The 21,883-nt window shown below is 33.7% G+C and overlaps 1 protein-coding gene across 3 annotated transcripts in view; it reads right to left on the bottom strand.

Annotated features, from left to right (window-relative positions):
• The window catches only part of LOC148942233 (essential MCU regulator, mitochondrial-like), a 51,461-nt gene extending 49,621 nt beyond the window's left edge, over positions 1–1,840 (bottom strand). Inside the window, exon 1 of one of the 3 annotated variants that reach the window (XM_089102989.1) lies at positions 1,699–1,840. The gene's annotated coding sequence lies outside the window, so the exon portion shown is untranslated. The remainder of the gene's footprint in view (positions 1–1,698) is intronic. The other 2 variants (XM_089102991.1, XM_089102992.1) reach the window with 2 other exon arrangements.
• Between the last annotated feature and the right edge of the window lie 20,043 nt (positions 1,841–21,883).

The raw sequence follows: 21,883 nt of genomic DNA, 5'->3' as shown, positions 1-21,883 counted from the left end.
GGGACCAGCATACTAACAGCTGAAGTAGCTGCAATCAATTTGGGCCTAAGCCCAAATTGATATCATATCATAAGACCCTAATTAAACTGAAACAGAGCAATAAACATATAGTAGTATTCTCTGACTCCAAATCTGCTCTCAATATCCTAACAAGCCCTAACTTTGAAACATTGGACATAGACTTACATCAAACTAAAGAAAACATTAGCAGCCTTGGAAGATTAGGCTGTGTTATTAAATTTCAATATAAGCCTAGTCACCTGGGTATAGAAGGAAATGAAAAAGCAGACAATATAGCAAAGCAAGGAGCAAAAAGCCAAATGGAACCAGTGAAACCTCTAACTATAAGGGACATAACTAAATTACAACTAAAAACACTACCCAAATTAAAGCCATCAAATCTATCCCCCTTTCCAACCAGGATGCAATCAGTCTGGTATCATTGCCTGAGTACAAATACAGCTAACTTCAACCACCATTCTTTCTCATATAAAATTAAGCAGCCAAATGGAGAAGTTGCCAGTAGCCCATTTTGCAGGTACTGTAAGACCAAAGAAGAAACCCCTGAGCACTTACTACTGAAATGTAAAATGCTGGAAAGAAAACAAGTGAATTTCCTCAATTTGAACATTCAACTACGACTGAATTCAAACTCTCTAACAGATGTAAAAACTTTGACCCAATCTTCAAAAAGAGATTTTTTCATGCATGCTTTCAAACTGTAAATGGATATAAACCTTTCAATAGAGAGTAGAGAACTTCATGCTACAGTATGTTACCTTTACTGTGGTTATTCCCCTGCAAAATATGTTAACTAGGATTATTCTGCAAATTATGAAGTAACCTAAGAATTGATTTCTTAAAATGTATTCTTATGTAGTACTTGAACCCAAGGATTAAACCTAAACCTGGGTAAATATTTACCAAATCATATTATTGAGTTATGACTAAAGTGAATATAGGCTACCATTTGATGCCTTTTTTTATGCTGATTACAAATATAATAATCATTTCTATCAGAAATGAATTTTAGCCCCCCCCCCCTAACCTAACCTAACTGGTAAATTTCTACCAAATCATATTATTGAGTTAGGAATAAAGTGAATACACTATTTGATGCCTTTTTTATGCTGATTATGAATATAATAATCATTTCTATTGGAAATGAATTTCAGCCCCCCCCCCCTATATATGCCAATTCAGGGTTAGGTTAGGTTGTAGAAATATATAGGCTGCCCTTAATTGGCATATATAGGGAGGGGGGGCTCAAATTCATTTCCAATAGAAATGATTACTATATTCCAAATCAGCATAAAAAAAAGGCATCAAGTGGTATATTCACTTTAGGTGTAAGTCAATAATGTGATTTGGTAGAAATTTACCACCTAACCCCCACCTCTAAATGTGCAAATATATATCCTGAATTGACATATATAGGGGCGGGGGCTAAAATTCATTTCCCACAGAAATGATTATTATATTGGTAATCAGCATAAAAAAGGCATCAAATGGTATATTCACTTTAGTCGTAACTCAATAATATGATTTGGTAGATATTAACCTAAACCTGTTTCCAGCTAATTATCTGATTGGTTTAAAACTGACATACATGAATGCCTTCAAAATCTGATGCCAGTTCGATAGAACGATTTCATTTTGTGTTAATAAAAGTAACATTATCATAATATTCTTCCGTACAAGGATTAAATGCCTTCTATTTTATTGATTCCAGCTGAATTGGAATCCTCCCTCCTTGCCTGAGGACTTGGAGGTTTTCTTTTCTTATGATTTATTTCCTCCAGTGATTCCAAAAGAATGTGTTGAACTATTTGAAATACTTGATAATAATTTTAGTTCAGTGTTGCTACATGACAAATGATACCAGTCGAGTGAAAAACCGATAACTATGGACTGGGCTATGCTTCCAACAGAAACGGGGTTAAATTTCTGGGGAATTTGGATGTGTGTAATATGCTTATGTCGTTACTATTTAAAAAACTCAGTTTTTTTTAAATCAGTTAGTATCTTATCACCGTTCTTGTATATTTCTTGTTACTAAAGTTTGTTCTTTAAATAGTGGAAGATTTTACCCTGTAATTTGCGGAAATTAAATGTAAGAGGACAAATGAAAGGACAGAAGTGAGTTTTATCTTGCATTTCCTAGTCTTAGATTTTTCAATTTTCTTGTTTTCAAGTGTGTAGTCCAGTCTTATGGACTGAGATTAGAATTCTAGGATGTAATTACTTTTAAGGAGTTCATTATTTTGTCGTCAGGAACGTAGCGATTGTATACGATGTCTTAAGACCAAATATGTGTATACTTGAGTATGTTACCATTGGGAACATTTGGCATATAAGGAACTAAATTGGTATTTTTCCTTGTTGATCAAAAAGTTGCTGTAAAATTTTCAGATACCTCACCGAAAGTTTTGGTCCATCGAGAAGCAATAACGCAAATAGATGAAGATGATGAACAGATCCCAGCGGACAGTTTAATCGATCTTCTAATAGCCCCGCCTGACATATAAGCCGTAAGTGATGAAGAAAATGTGAATGAAGATCAAACACTATCCACACAAGACGCGCTCTCAAGACATATTGTTGGTATTCTAGAAATTGAATTTCTGAGTAAAAATGATACGGAGACCAACAGCTTCGAAGAAGAAGTAAACGTTTAGACAGAAACTTTTAGAGGAATGAAGGAACAGGGCTGAATAGTTTTGACTGAATAGCCCCGCCTGCTGAAGTAGAAGAAGAAGGAACGTCTGACGTGGCTTGTGGAAGTCAGCAAATAAACATAGAGGTGACTGGAACTAAGAAAACTATATCAAAACAGCAAGTTCCAAAAGAGTATCTGCCCCAAAAAAGAAGAAATCAAACAGTTTTGAGTAATTTCGAGAAAGTGCAAATGATACCATTTAAGGAAAAATGTAATTAGTTCATGGATTTGAATCCCTTCAATTTTCTTGCATTATTTTAAAATAATCAAATCCAAGACCTTAGAGTCAAAGAAACGGTACAATACGCAATACAGAAAGGTCACTTTGGATTTAAACTCAGTGTTAATGACCTTGATTGTTTTCTTGCCATTTTATTAATAACCGAGTATTACCAACCTCCACGTAAGCGGTTGTTTTGGTCAAAATCAAACGATATTCTTTTTCCACCGGTTAGTATGACAATGAGTCGAGACCATTTCTTACAAATAGAAAAAATACTTGCATTTTTCCGGCAATGATTTCCTATACTAAAGGAACAAAATAGCTAAGGTCTGATCATTTCTAAAAGTCGTCGGCACATGTCTTTAACAGTTTTGCACATTCACTGTGGATCTATCAATTGATTAGTAAATGATTCCTTTTCTCGGTTGTCATGGACGTAAGATGTTCAACAGACGAAAGCTCATACGATTTGGGTATAAAGCATGGGTCTTAGTGTCTTCCAAGCGTCGGGAGAATAAAAGCGCGTTAAAAAAAATCTCACGTGGTAACTAAAGTAGCAACCAAGATATGTTTAGAAATAATAGTCCCAAGGACAGCGAAAAAGCAAACAAATCGGATTAATGGACCATTCAGTTAAAACGAGAAATATTATAGGCGGTCGGTTTTCAGTCCCCTGTTGGACTGCTGTAATTTGGAATTTAGAAACACTGGACGCTTTTAATTTCAGTTTGCCAATAAACTGTATGGAAACAAATAAACAAAAGTTTACTGATAAATTTCATGCTCTTAAGTGCGATACTGACCAGTAATCAGTTTCCTCTCCCAATCAGTTCGCGAATCTGCTATAACCAGAGAAGCGACAATATGGAAAACCTGGTGGCTTTGTCGAATAGAAAGCGATGCAGTAGGTAGAATAACTCAAACACAATGATAAACTTTACAGGAGCCAAACTGCGATGCTGATACTTTCCCGAATATTTCAGCGCTCTTCCAGATCCTCATGACCCTATTTGTCAGTGTTGCGTCCATTGAACGAAATTTTTCTATCTTCAGAAGATTAAAAACGCGGCTTTTTCGCAGAGCCATCCCCTCCTAAAATCTGAGTCCACTATTGTTTCCTTTATAATAGCTTTTGTGCAATTGTATACCACTATATATGATTTTTATCAAGCCTTAAATGTATAGAGTTGAAGATGAAGCTTTCAAATAAATGTCCATATTCAGCGTTAATTTAGTACGGACTACATTTACTTTTAGGAACAAATACGCTACTGCGTCGATTTACTATTTCTCCGATAATTTTAAATGGATCTGCTATCTCAGAATTTCCACACAATGGGTTTTTGGCACCCTTTGGGCCAAAACTATAGTTTTGCCCCAGAGATGACTGAAAACGCTGATTTACTGTGATAAAACCTTGTTTGCTGTTTGTACCATTGAAGAAATATTTGTGGTAATAGAAAAGGTTTGCTCGTGGCGATAGAGATTTCTGCTATAGCGCCACTTATAGCGCTGGAGATTGTGTCAACTAGGCTGGCGCCGCTCTCAATTCATGAGAGAAAATTGAATATGTAGACATACAAATTTGGCTCCTTCTTTCTTGAGCTATCTGGAGATCAGATTCCTTTGGGAGCATTTACCTTGGAGACTGGCGAACTAATTACCTATTATCGGACTAGACTCAGACATATAAGAGAAACAAACACATATAAAAAGACAATAGATTTATTTAACTTACATGCTTAGTTGTACAGCAACGGGTCACTTCAATGACAATAATGGTGACCGAAATTATTTGCGGTACTAATAGTTTTAAGTCTGACTTCCTATTAAAATCAAAAAACACATTTACCCCACTCCCAAACGCAGTTCTTTCATCCTGCGTTCTAGGGACTGCCTGCCATTGGCTCATGTGCCCCCAGGACACGAATCCTCGTCCAATAATCTCTTAAAGATTTTTCAGATGATTCAGGAGTTCACACAGTTTTTTGCCTTTTAAATTTCCTTGGAAATTTTATGCATTGCATTTTTTTGGCTACAATTATCTTAGCGAAATTCGAACGACTAGCGCCGTTGTCTGACTGAAGCTAGAAATGCAATTTCTCTTTTTGCTGATTAAGGACTTTTAATTTTTGCGACTAGATTTAGCTTAATTATAAGGAATCGGAATTATCTTTAGAAAGGAACTTTATTTTGGTATTTCAATTACATCACATCTTACTCATGGTACATATCACCCTTCCCATGAAATAATGACGCCCCGTCATTAGTTACTGCCCATTAGGAGTTTTAAAATTTTTAAATTATTTTTCTTGCTTTATTATACGTCCCTATCTAAAATTCATCTACCGGAATAATATTATTTTTGGTTATAGTTTATCTAATATAATAAATATTTTTTTTTTTTTTTTCTGTATCTAAAAATTATTAATTTTAAATTTATAATAAGGTTGGGAATATTATAATCTTAAATTATTTTTTTTTTTGATTTTGCTGTATATATTAAGTAATACAATCTATATAAACGACGTTAAATGAATAACATAATAATATTACACCTAATTCCACTTGTGGTACATACATGAATGATTTATAACATACAATATTTGGTTTATCATATTCACATGATGATATTAAAACACTTTCACTATTGGGATTTTGAATTGTCAACGTTATTAGGAAGTAACACATGTAGCTTCACATCTATTCATCACCTTTCGTGTCCTTAGTGTACTACACCCTTCTGTTGTAAATTACTGTCCTTCACTACTTTTGTCCTGGCAAAAATTTCGAAGCACTTACGTTATGGTTTCTTCATGGAACAGTTCGAGTCTAGTTGTCTTTACACGATAAGTTTTCCCTAATAATCAACTGGGAAATGACCGTTAAGTATTGTTCTAATAGTAAACTGAGAAATGATTCTTCCCACTATAGGTGTTGGTTTTTTTCTTCTCAGTATATCATTTTTTTTTTTTTTTTTTAGGACTTTTGGGGCACAAATAGAATTTATTATTGCGTAAAATTTTTAATTTGTGCCTTTTTAAATAGGTTGTCGTCAAATTATTGTGACTCTTTTAATATATTGTCTTTAAATTCAACTTCAAACATCTTTAAATATCATTTGACTTCAAATATCGTTTATCTTGTACTGCTCGATGGTGTTCTCAGAATTAAACTTCAAATTGTCTTTAACTTCAGTTTCAAATATCTTCAAATGTCTTTAAGTATCTTTCAACTTCGAATATCGTTAAATATCGTTTATCTTGTACTTCTCGATGGTGTTCTCAGAGTTAAAGTTCAAATTGTCTTTAATTTATGCTTCAAATATCTTCAAATGTCTTTAAGTGTCATCTTACTTTAAATTACGTTTAATATCGTTTAGCTTCAAATATCATCACTATACTGTCAAATTATTCTGGGGTCCATAGTGACTATCAACAGCGATATCTACGTATTTATATCTTGTACTGGCCGGTGGGTTTCTCAGCGTTTATGCGATTATATAGTTCGTTAAAGCACTTGATACTGAGGTTAAAATATAGTGTTAGCTGATACATAATATGGTTCATAGTCGAAGAAACGACGATCGAAGGTAACTGTTGTTTTCGTAGACGAAGCTGGGATGGAAATTGCCAGGAGTTATGGTGAGTACTCTTCGCTGGTTGAGATATGATGAAAATAGATGCTACTGGGTCGTATCTGTACTGGGCAGCTTATTGTAATACTCAATGACCAAAGTGTCCATTTACTTTCCTGTAATAAAAACAACGCGGCAGAATCACATGTTCTTTTAAGCAAATACACATACAATAATTCACGCATTAATTGGGTTATAATTTCTTAGCTATGAGACAGAATTAAATAAATACATTAATATTAGTACTCACAATGAAAATCTAAAACAGAAATGTCTTCAAATTTGTTTGGATAACGAAAATATCGATATTAGATAAACATAATTTACCCTACATTATTAAGTTTGAGGTCTACTTTTACAATATTTTTCATGCCTGCATTGTTCACACAAGTCCGTGCTGTTTAAGAAACGCATGTTGCAGCGTCATAACCACACGGTTTTACGCAAACGATACTACAATGAGGGAACAAGACATAACAAGGACTAGTGGACACCTCTATACCCACTAGTTTTCTGATGTCGTCCCTATTTCTTGGCTTAGACGGTCTCATGTGGCTCCGGGTTTAACTGCTGAAATGCAGAGGTGTTCTTCTTTGTTTCCCCGTGTTCTTCTCTTGGATTTTCCGTAATTACAAGTCAACATTTGTACATCATATTCGCCTTTCGAATAAGGTCATTAGATGCGGGATTCCAAGCTTGCCTCCGTAGATTCCAGTTAATGCTTGGCAAAGAATGTAAGCATAATGAAGAACTGACAGCAATATCTTTTTAGAAGGCTATTGTTTCAGCAAATTCTTCAGCACTAAATAAATAAATATTATATTAAAGTCTTATTAGAATCCGCTAAGTGAGAAACACCTTCACATTAATAGGGAATTCCTTGTGGGTTTTACTTAGTCACCATTGGACATACAGAGGGTTTCAATCCATATATCTTAACTGATCAAATGGTTTTAAAATTTTACGTATTATTATTGAGATATAATTTCACATCCGCCGTGAAATTCTACATATAAACGTACCAATAGGTTGTTTGGTTATAGTTACCAATAGTTGGCTATTGGTACATATATTACTCGAGTGAGAAACACATAAATGAGCAATGTGTAGGCCTAAAATAATTATAATCTGCACTAAGATAAAATATTTCATATAATTAGACGCTTCTGTACTGGTAGTTTTTTTTTTGATTTTATAAGGCTGCCAGATATAGGGGTATAGCCTACTGAATTGCATAGTTTAAAAACTAAACTTCTTTTCAAAATACCCGACGCTCCGAATTAGTCGTGTTTACTTTAGCTAATTAAAAACAAATTCGCTCTATCAAAATATACTGAAAACTGGCTGAAATTTGTACGGGTATAATGGGGGTGAAGAAATATAGGTTTCAAGAGGAAATCTCTTTAGTATTCACTATATCAGAATTGGATAATTTAATGTACATGTTGCTCAGATAGATTTCGCATGAACTGAAAAAAGGGAGAAACAGGAAAAAAAATTTGACAAAAATAAACGTTTTTCACTAAATGAAGCAGTCTTTTCAAGTTAAATATAAACCTTAGTCTAACTTAAATAAATTATCAGGTTCTAAATAGTTTATTGAGATAATTAAATTTTAATTAATAACTTATTGAGTAATTATACTTTAATAAATAATTAAAGTAAAAAATTGAGTACGAATTGATTATTAGAATAATTAAATAAGAATTTGACTGATATTTTAAGCAAGAATAACGAACAAAACGGCAAGTAAAAAGGAAGATTAAACACTAAAAATCTTAAAAATAGAGCAAAACACGATTCAGATCAAGCTCTAGCTATGAATAGTGTCAGCAGTTATGCGAATTTTTAAGTCAAGTTAGGCATGTTTGATTTTCTTTTGATTAATTTTCTTCATAGTTAAAATTTTTTTTTTCCAATCTTCACGTGGAAGGCAATTTCAGTAGGGATTCTACATCTTAGAAAAACTTTTATTCCCATTGTAGAGAGGAGATGTCGCCTTGACTTAATCCATGTATAAGACCATTAGTAAAGATATCACCGTCATCACCTTGCAGTTTTCTTATTGATAGAAATTAAACGATAAGTGAAAAATATTTGTTTGTTTTTGATGACATCAATTTTTGTTTGGACTTGGGTCGATTTTTTCATAGAAAATTCGAGGGGGCCTGAGTCAGGATAAGTAAAATATAACGTGACTGACTTGCGAAAATATGTCACAAAAATTAGAGCACCAAGATACGTCATAGATAAACCGATGGAATTAAAGAACATTTTTGTCACAGAGCTATATAACGGTGATCTCTCTGTTTTTGTATGCGTCATAGATATAGACTAATAAAATTAAATTTTTCGCCAAGGAGCTAAAGACATTAATGTCTCTGTTTCTCTTTGGAAGTAATGTTTAACACAGAGCTGTAGGACAGCATACGTCATAGGTATAATATAATTAAAATAAAAAGCTTTTCTTTTTTTTTTCTTTTTTTTTTCGCCTCGGAGCTATCAGAAAGTAAACTCTCTGTTTCTCTTTCAAAGCATTCTAATCCAAAAAACGAAAACTTAACTAGCTCACAGAAGTTTTTATTTAGCCTTTGAGTTTTGTTTTAACTGGCCCTGGTTGGCATAAAAATACTAATTTCTTATACCTGAAGGACTGAGAAATGTACCTTCCTATGGTAGTTAAAAAAAATTACAAAAAGAATCATAGGTCGTGGACTCCTCTCCAGGCGTCTCACGAGACGTGGTCCAACACCACATGTCATTCTCAGTCGACCAAGAGCGTCCTACCCTTGGTTATTTTCTGTTCAAACCTTTCTATTATTCTTTGAAAGGGCATAGAAATAACTCCAACGAAAACAAGAAATCTAAAACTTAATCAAATCCTTACTTGGTTAACTTTACTTGCACACTGTTAAATTTATTATTGTGTTAAATTTATTATCTTTGAAATTTGTCTTTACATTAATTAGGGATATTTCCATCTGTCAGGTTTTTTAACCGTTCTACCTGACTGTGTCGACATTTTCTCCTCGGTTTCTTGTGGTTTTTTATTTTTCGGTTTGTCTAGCGAAATAAGGTCAAACTTTTTTTATTTTTTTTTCAAAAATTCTAGCCCTTTTAATTTCGTTTGTTTCCCGTGTGCGGCTGCTGAGGTCGGCCTTGATTTCCTTATTTCTTTAGCTACTATTTGGCCTGATTCACCATCAGACTCTTCGGAACTAGTTTCCGACGAATCCGGATTAGAAGTTTTAGAGGTGGCACTTTTTGTGGTATCACCTGCCATCCCTTTGTAAATTTCTACTGCTCTGGAAGTAGAGGGTTTATTCTCAAATTCCTCGCCTTGAGTCTTCAACTCGGGGGATTTGAAAGATTCTTGAGAGCTTTGGGTGGAATCAATAGTTTTTTCGGGGTTTCTCCATTTTTTGAAGGCCATGTCTTCAGGGGGGTGGGGCATTCTTTACAATAGGGAGTCCCTCGGTGAAGTCCACGTCCAGTCGTGCTTAGGTTTGACCCTGGACACAGTTATATCATGATAGTGCCCTTGCTGGTCATTCGTTGGAGTTTTAGTCCCGGGCAATGTACTTTGACTCGGTTTTATGGGAAAATTTATTAAATCCATAGCTTCTCGCAGGTTTGTTTTAGTTAAATCTTTGGGAGGAGTTTTCTTTACAGTAATACCGGGGGTTTCTACAGCTCTGTTTAATTCTTCCTGTAAAGACAGAGGCCTTTCTATCGGTGCTGCAGGGGAAATCATATCGTCTGGAAATCTTGTGGGGGGACATGGGGTCAAGATTCTATCGGGGAAGAATTGGTTTTTTTGAGATATTGTATAATCTAAATCTCCCGCGCTCGCCGATGAATAACTTTTTGGAGTTTTTGGCGTTCTTATTCTTACTGGTATTAGGGATTTTTTCTCTAGGAACAACTAGATTTTCCATTGCTAAAAATTCTTCAAAGTTTTGTTCATCACTTTCATTTTCAAAATAATCTTGTTTAAAATTGAAAGGTTTTAGCTCTGCCAATCTTGACCTAGGGGGCTCATTTTCCGAATCTGATGAATCAGTAGAAGAGGGATGTTACATCCATCTCTCTGGAAATTTTGCTCTTTTAATTCGGCTAACATGCGCCTTGTAAGTTCTTCCACTATCGGGGTTCTCCATTTTAAAAGTATATTCGTTAACGTACTTTTTGACTATTCTGTACGGTCCAGAATATTTGTTGGAAAGTTTTTTTCCTTCCATTTTTGCCTCGTTCTTTAGGTAAACGATATCTCCTACATTGAAATCTATAGTCCCCTTAACTTTGGTTTTGTTTCTTAGCTCTTGGTTTATTTTACATTTTTACAATTCGTGCCTGAACATTTTAAATGTTTTCTTCATCCTATTTATGAATTCGTTTTTATAGTGTTATTAGTAGTGATAAAACCTACAAGACTAGAAAAACAACAAAAAAAGGATTATAAAAAATATAAACAAGAGTAAAAGGAAATTCGTTTCGTGTGTTTCCTATGACTAATTGGTGTTTATTAAGTTGGTTAAGTAATGTAAGAGTATGTTCCAGTCGCTCATAATTAATTTCGTGTAGAAAAATAGTAAGTAATAGAAAAATTTAATTCTGGTTTCTATTTTTAAAATATCTTGTTGATTGTAAGGCGCTGTCACCATTTTCTCTATATTAAGGAAACTCATTAAATCTTTTGTTATTTTTGCAACAAAATTGCTCCCGTTGTCGCTCAAAATTTTATTAGGAATGCCAAATTGTAAAAATAATTTTGCTAATGCCTTACTTGTGGCATAAGCACCTTGATTTTTTAATGCTTTTGCAAAAGTAAATCCGGAAAAATGATCTACAACCGAAAGAATACAAGTATGGCTTCTGCTAGAAACAGGTAAGCCTCCACTTGTCCCGTACAGGTCAAATGAGATAATATCGAAGGGGTACTTTGCTACTGGGACCCTTCCCATTGGGGGATTTGGATAAGCTGGGGGGATTTTTCTCAAATTACATGCTTCGCATGTACTTACAAATTCTTTAAGTTTTGTCAGTGCCGATTGTACGTAAAAGTATTGTTTTAGCTTATGGAACGTTTTCATAATTCCTAGATGTCCACCTGTGTCCGAATGAAAATATTCGAATGCAGGCCCTATCAGGTTTTGTGGTAATAAAGGTATTGTCGAGGTTTGGTTTCTATTTGTCTCAGCAGTCACAATCCTACACAGTATTTCTTCATTAAGGTCGTAGTAAAAATTATCTATCTCTTTTCTAAGAGTTTTGAATTTATCCGGTAACGCCTCATCAATCACAAAATAATCAATTAGTGCTACACACATTTCGTCCTTTTTTGCTTTCTTTTTATATTTTCCAAAGACAAGGGATAATAGTTAATCTTATTTTCTTTTATTGCGTCTTTGAATTTGTTTTTCTTACATCTATGTGTAATTTTGCCATTGATAGCGTTAACATAATGGTAGTAATCGTCCAATTGACCATAGTCTTTGTGTATGATCAAACGTTCGCACGCGACGTTTTGTTGTAAATATAAATGATAAATGTCATAAACTCATTTTTTGATTTTCACGATCCAGCTATATCGAATTAGAAGGGGATTTGTAAATGTGCGCAGGTACTGCAAGCTTTTATGTTCTGATCGTAATATAAATTTTCTACCAATTAAATAATGTCTAAATTTGTCCAAGTTGTATATAATAGATAACAATTCTAAGTTTGTGGCGGAATAGTTACTTTCAACTTTTGTTAAAGCTTTACTCGAATAGCATATAACTTTTTCAATTTGTTTGGGTGTTCCCTTTAAAGTGTTAGGATTTTCTCATGGTATTGTTTGCGAAAGAATAGCGCCTATGCCTTTTGAACTAGCATCCGTGGTAACAATGACTTGTCCGTGTTAAAAATCAGGGAGTGCCAAAATTTGATCAGAAGAGAGTGCCTTTTTGAGTCGGTCTATGGAAGTTTGAGCTTCCTGGGACCAGGTAATACTATGGGAGTTTCCTTTGGTTAATTACGTGAGTAGTTTCGCACTTTGGGCATAATTGCGTACACATTTTCTAAAGTAGCCAGTAAGTCCTAAAAGTCCCCTTAATTCTTTCATAGTTCTGGGGGGCTTGAGGTTTTCAACACATTTTATTTTATCAGGGTCTGGGGATATCTTTCCCTGGGTTACTACTACTCCTAAAAATTTAATTTTGGATTGAAATAAATTTACTTTCTCAGGCCGGCATTTTAAATTGCCTTGCCTGAACTTCTCGAACACCTTAGCTAAAGTTGCCAAGTGTTGCTCAGTGTTTTCCCCCACGCATATAATATAATCAACAAAATGAATTATATTCCTTAATCCTCTCAACAGGTGCAATATGGGTCTACATAGCGCGCTTGAACTTGTTTTAAGCCCAAATGGCACCCGTAAGTATTCATAAGATCCGTATTCGGATGCTGAAAATGCAGTTTTATGGACATCCTTTTCGGCTATTTTCACTTGGTGGTAGCCTTGGGTAAGGTCTAAAGAAGTAAAAATTTTGTTTTTGCTTTAAATTGAGTTAAGAATATCATCTATTCTTGGTAGAGGAAATTTATCGCTAACTACATGTTTTTTGAGAGCCCTATAATCTACAACGGGTCTAAGATCTCCATTCTTTTTTGGTAATAAGATCACTGGTGCGCTATATGGACTTATACTTGTGCGTATAATTTCGTTTCTTTCTAATTCATGGATTTTATTTTTTAACCACTCTTTGTGCTTATATGGCACACGATATGGCTGTTTTGCTACGGGATTACCAGTCGTTAAAATTGAATGCTGATAAAAAGTAATAAGACCCATATCAACTTAAGATGCAGAAAATAAATCCTTAAAATTACATAATAATTCGCATAATTTTTTCTTAAGTTCCATATCCGTAATATGATCCATGTTAAATTTGTTTAAAAATTGCGATTTAGTTAAAGGATATTCGTCATTTGAAGTTTTAATACAGTTAACTAGGTTTCTTTTAGAATTTTCCCATCTATTTAAATCATTTTCCGTTGAAACCTGGATTTGGACTAAACAAGTCCCCTTTTTAATTTTAATTGTATCGTTTTCATGGTTATTGGTTAACCAAATAAAACCTTCCCCTTTGTCATCAGATATAATCTGTTCCCCGCATAACAGATTTTAAGGTATTTCAGACGGTGTCGCAAACCATATTTCTGATTTGCTAATTATTGGCTCGATCATTTGTGATATCTGAATTTTTCTCATCGTTTTGGGAGGGACTTTTGTTTTCCTCATCGCAAATTCGCAGTATTTCTCTTCATTTTCATTGTTTATTTGATTCACATTGGCGCGATGCTGCGCCATTGCGGCATCTTGTGGTGTCACAGTAGGTTTTACTATGTTTTTCCACAATTCCACTATTTTCTTAATTTCGTTTGATCTGTACTGTCGCGTATCTCCTATTTTTATTATCGCAGATTCAATACTGTTATTATTTAAATTTACTTCATTTCTGCGATATCTTTCAGGATAATTGAATAAATTTCCAATTATGCCATGTCTTTGCGAGACATGGGGTTCAAAATACTTCGACATTATACCACTAGAAATTTTTTTTACTGTTATGTTATCTTTGTAACCTCTGTTACGATTTCTTAAGGTAGAAATTTCTTCCCCTACCTTAGCTGGGTATACAAACTTCTCTTTGGTTACGTCTAATAGTATTTTATTATACCTTAGAAAATTTGCCCCTATAATAGCTTCATATGGGAGATTTTCACATATAATAAAATTTGTCGTGAAGGTTTTGTTGTCTCTTTTTACGTTTAGGCAAATTGACCCTTTTGCATTTAATTTATGGTCTGTAATACTTGTTAAATTGGGATTATTAGGGTTCTTTTGTCACCTAATGTGCAGAGGCAACGTATTAAATACGCAAGAGTTTATGATATTTACCGTAGCACCACTGTCAACTAAGGCCGTAAAGTAAACGTTTTCTACATGAAAATCATTAAATATAGGTAACTTGTTAATAATATCACAACAATAAGGCACTAGTATTTTTATTGACCTATTAAATATTCCTGGCACCCTCGGGGTCCAACTTATGTTTCTGAGGGGCCTGAAGCGTTTCCCTGAGAATTTATCTCATTTGTCGGTGCCTGTAATAGATATTCAGACGTACTAGGTTCCGTAGGGATATTTAAATGATTTACGTCTGCCTGTCTTTGCCATGTATTATTATGGTAACGTGGATGTCTCGTGTCAGTGCCGTTTGCTGGCGCTGTTTGCCAGTGCTGTTGGCTTGTAAAATTTTCATTTTTCATCGGCAAATTTTAATGATTTTTATATTTCATTCTCGCATTATATTGGCCTTGGCGAATATTTAGGTTTTCAAACCGGTAATTAATTTGCCTGTTGGGGAAAGGGCTGTACAAATTTGGCTGGTATGCATTATAAGGTACTGATTGTTGCACTCCTCCCTGGCTATAGTCTAGTGCATGGCCGGTGCAAAAATTTGTTCTTCTGAACAAATGGTTACCGTAATTTTGCGTATTACCGACAGCATTTCTTGGTCTGGGATTGGTGACGTAGTGGCACTCTCTTGCTATGTGGCCAACACGATTGCAGTTATGGCACCTTATTATTGTATGGTTAATGGGCTGAAAACGTACTGTTTTCTGCCTAGCGGGTTTTGGCGTTTTGTTTTTTTGTGCTACTGGGGAGTTATCCCTTGAAAAGAAATTGGGAGATTTCTGATCGCCCTTGAAGATTAGGTTCGTGTTTGAGTCGCCTATGCTGTTTATTTTTGCATTACTATGATATGCCACAATTTTATCAACTTCAGTTAGTCGTTCTCCCTCTTGGACTGCAATATCCAACGTCTGAATATTTTTGGATTTTACAACTATATATTGTTTTGGGGGTAGCCCTTGAAAAAAGGTATTTAGCAGACTTTTCATACAGTTAGCCAGAACCATTTCCTTATTTTGCTTCTACAGAAATGCGTATATTATCCAGATATTCCCTTATATTTTGTGAAAAATCAAAGTTCACTACTCCATGTTTTAATTTATTTATTGAACTGGTTTCTATAAATCTCTCTTTGAATGATTTTAATAAGTCATCAACCGTATTTATTGGCAAGTTGGCGTTATTGCCTATGGTATGCTCGACCTGTTTTAGAAAGGTTAAGGCGGGGCCTCTTAATCGTAGAAGCAGCATGTCTTTTAACGCTCCAACGTCTGTTTTTGTTAATTGTACAAACTGGGTCAATTGGATATTAAATTCGTAAATATCTGACTTAAAATTGTTTTCTGGTATATTTTTTTCAATCTCTATTTTTTTTTCGACTAAATTTTGGACTTATATTAATTAATTTATATCGTTCATTTTTGTTTTTCTTTCCGTTTATATAAATTTAAAATTTTACTTAACATATTTTGTGTTATGCAATTATCTACAATTATATATAAAGGGTTTACTATAGTATACTATTGGTTCTATGCCTAATCAATTTTATTATATTTCTGTATCTTTCCAAAAATTAAATTTGAATTACAAAGTTTAAATAGCCTAACTAGTTCGCAGTTTTCCTCCAATATCCTACAGGCCGCGCCATTTGTACCATTGAAGAAATATTTGTAGTAATAGAAAAGATTTGCTCGTGGCGATAGAGATTTCTCCTATAGCGCCACTTATAGCGCTGGAGATTGTGTCAACTAGGCTAGCGCCGCTCTCAATTAATGAGAGAAAATTGAATATGTAGACATACAAATGTGGCTTCTTCTTTCTTGAGCTATCTGGAGATCAGATTCCTTTGGGAGCATTTACCTTGGACACTGGCGAACTAATTACCTATTATCAGACTAGACTCAGACATATAAGAGAAACAAACACATATAAAAAGACAATAGATTTATTTAACTTACATGCTTAGTTGTACAGCAACGGGTCACTTCAATGACAACAATGGTGACCGAGATTATTTGCGGTACTAATCGTTTTAAGTCTGACTTCCTATTAAAATCAAACAACACATTTACCCCACTCCCAAACGCAGTTCTTTCGTCCTGCGCTCTAGGGACTGCCTGCCATTGGCTCACGTGCCCCCAGGACGCTAATCCTCGTCCAATAATCTCTTAAAGATTTTTCAGATGATTCAGGAGTTCACACAGTTTTTTGCCTTTTAAACTTCCTTGGAAATTTTATGCATTGCATTTTTTTTGCTACAATTATCTTAGCGAAATTCAAACGACTAGCGCCGTTGTCTGACTGAAGCTAGAAATGCAATTTCTCTTTTTGCTGATTAAGGACTTTTCATTTTTGCGACTAGATTTAGCTTAATTATAAGGAATCGGAATTATCTTTAGAAAGGAACTTTATTTTGGTATTTCAAATACATCACATCTTACTCATGGTACAAAACACCATGGTACATGGTCGGTAAAAAGATCAATAAAAGTTTAAGTGTCTTTTTAGAAGCCTTCTTCTAGTATTTTAGGTCCATTGGTTCAATACGGTCATCCGTAAGGAAAAACATGAATCCATGGTTATCCTTCTAGCAAAAAAACAAAAAAATCCCTTTGTGTAGCTAGAGGTTTGGAAGCTCTATGATATGTAAATCTTTTTTTGTAAACCAAGCAAATTTTACCCGGCTCATAACTTTTGCTGGGTAACTTTAAATATAATGGATTGTATGTATTTCTCGATTGGTTTGTGTATGGTCAGTTTTTATTCCTCTGCAAGTAGTTTCTTTCATCAAAAGGAAATATATTTTTTTTATCATAATATATTTGTCATAATCCATTGTCTGCTTGCGTGATTTTTGTGTTTTTATCTTTTCGAGGATTTTGATTTGAGTCAAGGATGTTGATTTGAGTCGCTTTGTCGAAAGCGATGAAGGAGACTTAAAGTCTAGGATTAAAAAAAATCAACTTCCCCTCGCAGTAAAGATAGTAGAAAAAGTCGTGGTATGAGTAGAAAGGGTGTTAGAAGCAGTCTTGGTGATTTATTCTTTGGTGAAAATGAAACATCTTAGAAGAAGGGTTCTTGTGGTTGTTCTGTTTTGTACCTTATAATCAGCAAGCTTAGAAGCTGAAATACCAACTATGGTGGAAGTAAAACACTGCTTGTTAAGTTTGTAGGCTATTTACCGTCTTTTTATTTTGGACTTCTATGCAGCTAAATCAGGCTTAATTGTGTAAAAAATAAGCTAAAAGGTCTACCAGTTTTTACGAAAATCCGACAAAATTTAATTTGTTTGTTTTTTGGTTTTATTTTTACTACTGTTATGAAACCTTAACTCCAGACTCTTGAATTTGACTCCAGCCTGAAAATTCCTTTTTTTTGTAAAAAAAATATTTTAGAGTTCACCCCAAATATTTTTTTATTCGCTTTTGATGGCAGCGACAAAATTTGATTTTAAGCTTAGTTAGTTAGAACAAAGTTTTTTTATAATACGTTTAACTTATTTAGTATCGTCACTGCTACTTATACTTACCTATTTAATAGTTTTATAGCTTATTTTGACTTTTTCTCAAGCTTTCATGATTAATTATTCATTCTTGTGTTTGAAAACGCCTTCGAAATGAATCATGCTATTTTCTTTATTTAGGAGTTAATTGTGGATGAGGGTTCTTGCTAAAGTCTTGTAATATATTTTCTTGCCTGGCATATCGTTCGATGTTTTGCTTTATACTTTTTTTCCATCTTAGTGTCTTATTTTAAATCTCATGGCAAATCGTATGTTTCTGAGAATTGTTGGTAACAAAAAATTCGTTATTCAAGAGTTCAGTTTTTGCAAGACCACAGAAAATTCTTAGTAACGATTTGGAAGTCGGAAACACCCATACAGCCTGGACTGAAGAGTAGCTCACATCAGAAGGCAAGTGAGCTGGCTAGTGTCATGTGTCAAAAAGCTTTTTCTCTTTAAAAAGATAATAGCCCCTATTTTATTCTTTTTTTAGGTCCCGAAAAGAATGAAAAAGTTGGAATTTGTGAGCTTGCTAGATATGTTATTTATCGTGCTGACTCTGAAAACATAAGGTTTTATTTTTTATTGTTTAGATTTGCAATTCTATTTTCGTTCAATCAGTGAAAAAAGGTCTAATTTCTAGCTGATTCTGGAAACCTTCCTCTATAAATAGTTATTTATTTCACGTTTTATTTATTACTATTTCATTTTATACTTTGCTGCACTTCAAAAATATAAACTATTTATCTATAAGCTTTTATTAACATAAGAATATTCAATTAGAATCAAATTGCACTAGGAAGACATCTTTAATGGGTAGGTTTCCTGAAAAATCCATTATCTTTGAATGGTAACCTCAATTGTGCACATATTTGGAATCAGTGTCAAAAGACAAAGCTCTTTCACTTTGAACAAAGAAAGTCAAAATCGAAAAAAAAATGATTTTTTAGTTATTTTTGAGCCCCTACGCACAAAAAGTCTCGGTAGCTTATTAGGCATTAGTAGTGTTTTTTAGGGCTTTGTTTTCGACACAATACGAAAGGATGTTTTTGATATTTTCTCATAGGTTAAATTATAATTTTATTGGTAATTTACCAAATTATTCATTTAATGGTGTACTATACATAGCCAATAATAACAACAAAAGGGAGGTAACACCAGAAAAAATCAATATTGAAATCTGATATACAAAAATAAGACACGCATAATATTTATTTAAAAATATAAGGCACAAATAAATCCAATATTGTGTGACACTCACAAAAATAATAATAGAAAAACTGACCGTAAATTCAAACGCTAATAAACTCTAACACATGACAAATAAAATACATTAACGGGTGCATATATTAACGTTGATAAACAAACAACGGGACAGATTTAAAACGAAATATCCACGATGAAAAGATGCTTTAATATTTTAAGTCTTATAGATGTCACAATAAATTTTTGCCTAATATCGTCATATTAAGTCACGTCTACGCTGCCTTCATTAGGGTTAGAAACCTGCCCCCGTTTAGAAAATTACAAGGATTGAATCAATTTAATTCTTTAATATAAAAAATTCTCAAGTCTAACGGAATTGATATATATATATATATATATATATAGAAATGGCTATAATTTTTCAATAAGAAAATGGAACAATAACATACAAAATCACTATATTTTGACCTTACGTTTAGTAGCTTTTATAACAGAGAAAAAAGGAACAATAAAAGAAGAAAATAAATTAAACTAAAATAGACAAAATATAAAGAAAAGGGAAAACATACACAAAACGGTATACAACAACAAAATGAAAACAAAAGAAAAACTCACATTTTGTAACGTCCAGTAGGATAATTCAACTTTATATTGCAATGCCCAAAGTAACTAGGCAGCAAAGAAAGTGTCTCTCTGATAATAGAATTCTTAATAACGGACTTATTAGTCCAATTGTCTGATCTGAACCTTAGAATTACTATACACACAAACCTGCTTGGTTCCATTGTTATATGAAGTTGAACTATCCAACTAGACGTAAATAAGATGTGGCTTTTTCTTTGGTTTTCCTCGTTTTTGCACATCATTTTTTTTTTTTTTTCATTTCATTTGTGTTTTGCTTATTTTATATTAGTTTGTTCTGTTCCTTTTAGTTTGTGCTCTCTAATTAGACGTAAATAAGACATTGCTTTTTCTTTTGTTTTCCTTGTTTTTGCATATCATTTTTGTTTTTTCTTCATTTCATTTATGTTTTACTTATTTTATATTAGTTTGTTCTGTTCTATTTTTTTCGTCACCGGTGATAAAGGCTTCTGGACGTGAAGCCAAAAGTATTCAGACTTTAATTGTAAATAGTGAAAATTTTAATTCTTGTTATTTTTCCATTGACTTAAAATTATATTCGTTTTTCTTCTTTAATTGTAAATAGAAAGATAGTGTGGTCTAATTAATTAGTTAAATAACTGTCAAATGAAACGTACATAATATTAAGGACTCTCTTTGTATGGATCCGAGCCTGTTTCACATCCCCCTACCCCCTGATTGCAAGAATGATATGATTTAAAACATATTCTTTGACAAGTCACACGTTTTGCGTTTCTTTTTTTGGGAATTCGGGCCCTGCTCAAGTGCTATCCCTCAACCCAATAAATTCTTGCACACCTGCCTCCACTCAAGTCTCCCTAAATTACACCCTTTTTCAAACAGCCTGAATTTATTGCACTAGCAGTTTGCGAAAAGCACTAATGACTATTAAAAATTGAGTGAGCACGTTTTAAAGCAACGAGAGAAATTTATAAACTGAAAATGAAACAGCTGAAAAATTAAAATCATTCATAAAATGCAAATCTAGCTTTGATAAATCAAAATAAAAAGAAGAATAGGATGTTCCTACGTCATAATGCTAAGCTGTATTGGGCGTCTCATAATATTTATGGTATTATTTAAAAATGAACAAAGAGAAGCTGTTTGATACATTAGGGAAAATATTATGTTTAAGATATCAATTTTGTCATCGCGACAAACCACTGCAATAACTGGTTGCATGAAATAGGAAAAAAGGTAATCAAAATTTATTTCCAGCAACAAAACAGTGACCTAAATTTTAGCCTACGTCACGATCGAGTAAGAAAAAAGGGAGTTACAATTGTAGCGGCAATTACCCCACGCAACCTCTCCACAATTCGGGATCCAAAACTGATGTGTTATTCTTTGTAAACAGAACGTACCTTACACATTTTAGACATCCTTTACATTCATACAGGTTATTGCTCTTGACAGCTGACAACCCAATATGGCCAATTTGGCTATAGCCAATATATTTATCTTTACCTTCATTAGGAAAACATTATTTTTCCAAATTAATTTTCGTCCGTATTTTAGGTTTTAAAAATATACACAATAAATCTTATAAAAACCCATCTGTTCAACTTAGGCGAAGAAAACAGAAAAATTGTCCCATCCCCTATCGCAGTGGTTCTCAAACTGTGGTACGCGTACCCCTCGAGGAGACGCGAAAATTTTAGAGGGTACACACCCCTTAAAAAAAAAAAAATTAATAAACCTTTAGCTCTATGGAGGGCAATTTTATTTTTAGCTACAGTTTACTTAGTACTGGTAACTGAGAAGGGGTACCTAAAATTTTTTGTGGGTAAAAAGGGGTACAGAGTCTAAATATGTTCGAGAACCAATGCCCTATTATATCCCTTCTTATACCCTATAAGGGATATCCCTATCCCTTACATGTACTGATATAATTTAGATATAACATAAAGAAAGAAAAACGAGCAAAAATGGGATTTTTAAAGGCCAAATGAAAATACTGAAAAAACACAACAGAGCGAATATTTCGAGAG

The sequence above is a fragment of the Artemia sp. Qi Xiang Cuo genome, chromosome 17 (assembly GCF_049724085.1).
Source record: "Artemia sp. Qi Xiang Cuo chromosome 17, ASM4972408v1, whole genome shotgun sequence".
NCBI classification, from domain to species: Eukaryota; Metazoa; Arthropoda; class Branchiopoda; order Anostraca; family Artemiidae; genus Artemia; species Artemia sp. Qi Xiang Cuo.
This window is presented reverse-complemented; position numbering and strand designations above follow the sequence as displayed.